This window comes from Procambarus clarkii, chromosome 52, assembly GCF_040958095.1.
Source record: "Procambarus clarkii isolate CNS0578487 chromosome 52, FALCON_Pclarkii_2.0, whole genome shotgun sequence".
Lineage (NCBI taxonomy): Eukaryota > Metazoa > Arthropoda > Malacostraca > Decapoda > Cambaridae > Procambarus > Procambarus clarkii.
This window is the reverse complement of record NC_091201.1, coordinates 15,314,510-15,321,681: the sequence shown is the minus strand read 5'-3', so window position 1 is coordinate 15,321,681 and position 7,172 is coordinate 15,314,510.

Below are 7,172 nucleotides of genomic sequence, written 5' to 3'. Positions count from 1 at the left end.
TTTGGCGAACATGAAATTGACTCGCGAGAAGGCGTCCAACAGGGTGACCCCCTTGCTCCTCTCCTTTTCTGCTTAGTCATCAAACAAGTCACAGAGGTCCTGTCCAGCGAGCTTAACATCTGGTTCTTGGATGATGGTACCGTAGCTGGTTCCCAAGACTCAATCCTGGAGGACATCAGAAAAATCCAGGAGCAAGGTGCAATTTTAGGCCTCACCCTGAACCCTTCTAAATGTGTAATTATATGTTCCAACCAGGGCATCGTAGAGAGAATAGAGGGTCTTCTGCCAAATATCCATAAAACTAAACCTGAAGACAGCACACTCCTCGGAGCTCCCCTGGGGTTGAAAGCCATCGATGAGGTCCTTGATAAGAAAATTGCCGACCTTAAGAGGATGGATGGGAGGATTGAGGATATTGATGCTCATGATGCACTCTACCTCATCACCAGATGTCTGACACTCCCCAGGTTAACCTACTTTCTGAGGTGTTCACCATCTTACAGTAGCCAAAAACTAAGTGAGTATGACCGGTTACTGAAATCAATGCTAGAAAAAGCCCTTAACCTCTCTCTCGATGACCTACAGTGGAAACAAGCCTCTTTTCCCGTTAGACTTAGGGGCCTCGGAGTTCGAACAGCAACGCAAATCGCTGTTCCAGCCTTCCTGTCCTCCTTATCAGCATCCGACTTCCTTGTGAAGGAAATTCTACCTGCCCACTTACATCAGCTGGCAGGTGTACATGATCCCAATTTTACACGCTGTGCCACAGAGTGGGCCTCTCGTGCAGGCCAATCACCTCAACCACCATCCCCAAAAGCCCACAAGCAATCCAGCTGGGATGGCCCCATTGTAGACCAAGTTGCTGCAGAGTGCCTGGGTGCTGCAACAACACAACACGACATTGCTCGCCTCACAGCAGTAGCAGCACCACATGCAGGGGATTTCCTGTTAGCAACCCCAATGTCGGCAACTGGCACGCGTCTCACACCACACGCCCTCCGAATTGCTGTGGCCCTCCGCCTTGCTGCCCCAATCCACACCAGATATAGGTGTATTTGCGGCGAGGTGGTGGCTGACAGGTACGGCCACCATGGCCTACTCTGCCAAAGCACAGTGGGATGGCACTCGAGGCACAGTGAAGTTAACGACATCATCAAGAGGAGCCTCACGACAGCTGGATGCCCAGCTGAAAGAGAGCCCCGTTACCTAACGCCCTGTAACTCTGATGCTCTTATTGGTCGCCCGGATGGTATCACAGTGAACCCCTGGAAGAATGGCAAGCAGTTGGTATGGGACTACACGTGCGTATCAACCCTGGCTAACACCTACATTAACCTCAGTGTTGCACAACCACGTGGCGCTGCCACCCACAGGGAAGCGGCCAAATCCCGTAAGTATAGAGAACTGGATCACCACTACAATTTTGTCCCCATTGCTTCTGAGACACTCGGCGCCTGGGGTAAAAGTGCTACCAGTTTTTTGAAGGAACTGGGTTCTAGGCTCATTGAAACAATAAGGGACCCAAGAGCTGCAAGCTTTCTTTTCCAGCGCCTAAGTGAGGCGATACAGAGGGGAAATGTGCACTGCATCCAAGGTTCCTGCCCGCCATCTGAGGAGCTGGAGGAACTCGACAACCTATGATAACCATCTTTGTAACCCATATGTAACTCCTTTTTTGTAACAAAGTTCAAATAAAGTAAATATATATGTGTACATACAAAAGAATGGGGGTGGTAGGAGAAGATAATATTAGTGTTCAGTGAGAAACCACAAGGTCCCCTCTGAATACTTTTTATTTTCTTCTCCGAGGCTATGGGTCCCCACATTGGCACCAGAGGTGGTACCCTATATATACATATATATATATATATATATATATATATATATATATATATATATATATATATATATATATATATATATATATATATATATATATATATATATATATATATATTATTAAATATGACCGAAAAAGTAAGATTAATAATTCTAACACGAATTTTCTCAATCTTTCGTACATTACGCTTCACTGTTGGAGGTAAATCAAAAATCAATTCTCCAAAATTCATTTTTATTTCTAGTCTGACGCGACACGGGCGCGTTTCGTAAAACTTATTACATTTTCAAAGACTTTAGTTCACAAATACACAACTGGTGTGTATTTGTGAACTAAAGTCTTTGAAAATGTAATAAGTTTTACGAAACGCGCCCGTGTCGCGTCAGACTAGAAATAAAAATGAATTTTGGAGAATTGATTTTTGATTTACCTCCAACAGTGAAGCGTAATGTACGAAAGATTGAGAAAATTCGTGTTAGAATTATTAATCTTACTTTTTCGGTCATATTTAATAATATATGTCTACAGGAAAGACTGCTACCAAAATATACTAATATATATATATATATATATATATATATATATATATATATATATATATATATATATATATATATATATATATATATATATATATATATATATGTCGTACCTTGTAGCCAGAACGCACTTTTCAGCCAACTATGCAAGGCCCGATTTGCCTAATAAGCCAAGTTGTCATGAATTAATTGTTTTTCGACTACCTAACCTACCTAACCTAACCTAACTTTTTCGGCTACCTAACCTAACCTAACATATTTAGATAGGTTAGGTAGGTTTGGTTAGGTTCGGTCATATATCTACGTTAATTTTAACTCCAATAAAAATAATTGACCTCATACATAATGAAATGGGTAGCTTTATCATTTCATAAGAAAAAAATTAGAGAAAATATATTATTTCAGGAAAACTTGGCTTATTAGGCAAATCGGGCCTTGCATAGTAGGCTGAGAAGTGCGTTCTGGCTACTAGGTACGACATATATATATATATATATATATATATATATATATATATATATGTATATATATATATATATATATATATATATATATATATATGTCGTACCTAATAGCCAGAACGCACTTCTTAGCCTACTATGCAAGGCCCAATTTGCCTAATAAGCCAAGTTTTCATAAATTAATTGTTTTTCGACTACCTAACCTACCTAACCTAACCTAACCTAACCTTTTCTGCTACCTAACCTAACCTAACCTATAAAGATAGGTTAGGTTAGGTAGGGTTGGTTAGGTTTGGGTATATATCTACGTTAATTTTAACTTCAATAAAAAAAAATTGACCTCATACATAATGAAATTTGTAGCTTTATCATTCCATTAGAAAAAAATAGAGAAAATATATTAATTCATGAAAACTTGGCTTATTAGGCAAATCGGGCCTTGCATAGTAGGCTGAGAAGTGCGTTCTGGCAACTAGGTACGACATATATATATATATATATATATATATATATATATATATATATATATATATATATATATATATATATATATATATATATATATATATATATATATGTCGTACCTAGTAGCCAGAACGCACTTCTCAGCCTACTATGCAAGGCCCGATTTGCCTAATAAGGCAAGTTTTCATGAATTAATGTTTTTTCAACTACCTAACCTACCTAACCTAACCTAACCTAACTTTTTCTGCTACCTAACCTAACCTAACCTATAAAGATAGATTGGGTTAGGTTAGGTAGGGTTGGTTAGGTTCGGTCATATATCTACGTTAATTTTATCTCCAATAAAAAAAAAATTACCTCATACATAATGAAATGGGTAGCTTTATCATTTCATAAGAAAAAAATTTGAGAAAATATTTTAATTCAGGAAAACTTGGCTTATTAGGCAAATCGGGCCTTGCATAGTAGGGTAAGAAGTGCGTTCTGGCTACTAGGTACGACATATATATATATATATATATATATATATATATATATATATATATATATATGTCGTACCTAATAGCCAGAACGCACTTCTCAGCCTACTATTCAAGGCCCGATTTGCCTAATAAGCCAAGTTTTCATGAATTAATGTTTTTTCGTCTACCTAACCTACCTAACCTAACCTAACCTAGCTTTTTTTGGCTACCTAACCTAACCTTACCTATAAATATAGGTTAGGTTAGGTTAGGTAGGGTTGGTTAGGTTCGGGCACATATCTACGTTAATTTTAACTCCAATAAAAAAAAATTGACCTCATACATAGAGAAAATGGTTGCTTTATCATTTCATAAGAAAAAAATTATAGTAAATATATTAATTCAGGAAAACTTGGCTTATTAGGCAAATCGGGCCTTGAATAGTAGGCTGAGAAGTGAGTTCTGGCTACTAGGTACGACATATATATATATATATATATATATATATATATATATATATATATATATATATATATATATATGTCGTACCTAGTAGCCAGAACTCACTTCTGAGCCTACTAGGCAAGGCCCGATTTGCCTAATAAGCCAAGTTTTCATGAATTAATTGCTTTTCGACTACCTAACCTACCTAACCTAACCTAACCTAACTTTTTCGGCTACCTAACCAAACCTAACCTATAAAGATAGGTTAGGTTAGGTTAGGTAGGGTTGGTTAGGTTCGGTCATATATCTACGTTAATTTTAACTCCAATAAAAAAAAATTGACCTCTTACATAATGATATGGGTTGCTTTATCATTTCATAAGAAAAAAATTAGAGAAAATATATTAATTCAGGAAAACTTGGCTTATTAGGCAAATCGGGCCTTGCATTGTAGGCTGAAAAGTGAGTTCTGGCTACTAGGTACGACATATATATATATATATATATATATATATATATATATATATATATATATATATATATATGACCCAATTCTAAGCTCTATCTCCATATTATACTAAGTGCTCGTGCTACTGGAGTTTTATATTTCTTTATAAATACAGAGTTCCAGGAATCTTGACCTGGTACTCAGCGTATGGGCATGTTGTCAATTTCACTTTTAAAGTATGCTGTGCTTGTACTAATATCATTTATATTGTCCAACCCTTGAAAATAATTTATAAGGAAACTGTCAGTATATTCAGCTTTCAAAGGTATTTATTGCTGCGCTAAACATTGGTCACACTTCTTTTTTAATTTCACTTAGTTCTTTGTCGTCCTCTATATATGAACTTTCTTTTGTAATTATTGGTGTAATAATAGTGGAGGTTTATATATATATAATATATATATATATATATATATATATATATATATATATATATATATATATATATATATATATATATATATATATATATATATATGTATATATATATATATATATATATATATATATATATATATATATATATATATATATATATATATATATATATATATATATATATATATATATATATATATATATATTATCATCACTGAAACATGTCAGTATGACACAAATACCAAAACAATATACAGTACATACATATATACTAAAAATACCGGATCATAATAATAATTTAAGATGGAAAAAATAACAAATTATACATATCAAGATTACAGTGAGAATCAAGTAATTAACGAATTCGTAAGACTGGTAAAAGAAAACTCATCATGTCTTGCCTAGTACAAGAATACTTATTAAAACGTGACTAATTAAGACTTGCGAGGTAATGGAATACTGCCCATGCCGTGCCTGATAATGGAATACTTATTCTGTGCCTAGTAATGGAATACTAATTATGCCGATTCTGGTAACAAAATACTTATCATGCAGTATCTGATAATAGAATACTTATTACGCCGTGCCTGGTAATAGAATACTTATGCCATGCATGATAATGAAATTTTTATTCTATGCCTGGTAATAGAATATTTATTATACGAAGCATTGTAATGGAATACTTATCGTGCAAGGAATGGTAACGGATTAATGCACGGCATCATAATGCCGTGCCTGGTAATTGAATACTTATAGGGCCTTCTTGAGGTTATCTTGAGATGATTTCGGGGCTTTTTTTTAGTGTCCCTGCGGCCCGGTCCTTGACCAGGCCTCCACCCCCAGGAAGCAGTCCGTGACAGCTGACTAACACCCAGGTACCTATTTTACAGCTAGGTAACAGGGGCATAGGGTGAAAGAAACTCTGCCCATTGTTTCTCGCCGGCGCCTGGGATCGAACCCAGGACCACAGGATCACAAGTCAAGTGTGCTGTCCGCTCGGCCGACCGGCTCCCGTGCCTTGCAAAGTAATTAAATACTTATCATGACGTGCATGGTTATTGATTACTTATCATGTCGTGACTTGTAATGTAAGTCACGGCATGATAAGTAATACTTGTCATGTAATGGAATACTTATCATGCTAGGCAAGGTAATGAAATACTTATCATGCCATACTGGGCAATGGAATTCTATCTTGCAGGTTGTGCAGGGTTATGGAATACCTTTTATGCCACGCTTGGTAATGGAACATTTATCATGCTCATGCCATGACTGGTAATGGAATACTAATCATGTCATGCATGTTACCAGAATACTTATCATGCCATGCCTGGTAATAGAATTCTTAGCATGCCCTGCCTTGTAGCAGAATTCATATCATGCCGATCCTGGTAATTAAATATTTATTATGTCGTGCTTGGTATTAGAATACATATCATGTTGTGCCTGGTAATAGGATACTTATCATGCCGTGTCTGATAATATATTGCTTATCATGCCGTGCTTGATAATTGAATAATTATCATGCCGTGCCTGGTTATGCACGACTTATCATGCAGTGCCTTGTAATAGAATACAAATCATGCCGAGTCTGGTAACAGATTACTTATCATGCGGTCCGGTAATAGGCCTCCACCCCCAGGAAGCAGTCCGTGAGCAGCAGTCCGTAAGCAGCAGTCTTATTATTTCGTGCCTGGTATTTGAAGATGTGTTATGCTGTGGGTGGTAATGGAATGCTTATCATGCCGTGCCTGGAAACATAATAATTATCATGAAGTGCCTAGTAATAAAATGCTTATCATGCCGTGCCTGGTAACATAATACTTAAGAAGGAGGAAAGGAGACAAAATGGAATTGGTTTCGGTAGTGTTTGGGCAGTGTTGAAAAAAGGTTTTCCTTGGGGCCAAAAAGGGAAAAGTAATGTGAAAAGTTGGTGTGTGGGATATAAGTGGTTATTGGGTTGTGTTTTGTTGACTTGTCTGACATTTCAGAAACCTGTAAAGCATATAAGAATATTCCTTGCAAGAAGGTGTTGCATGCCATGGGTGTTTTGGCAGCATAATATTTGTATATTAG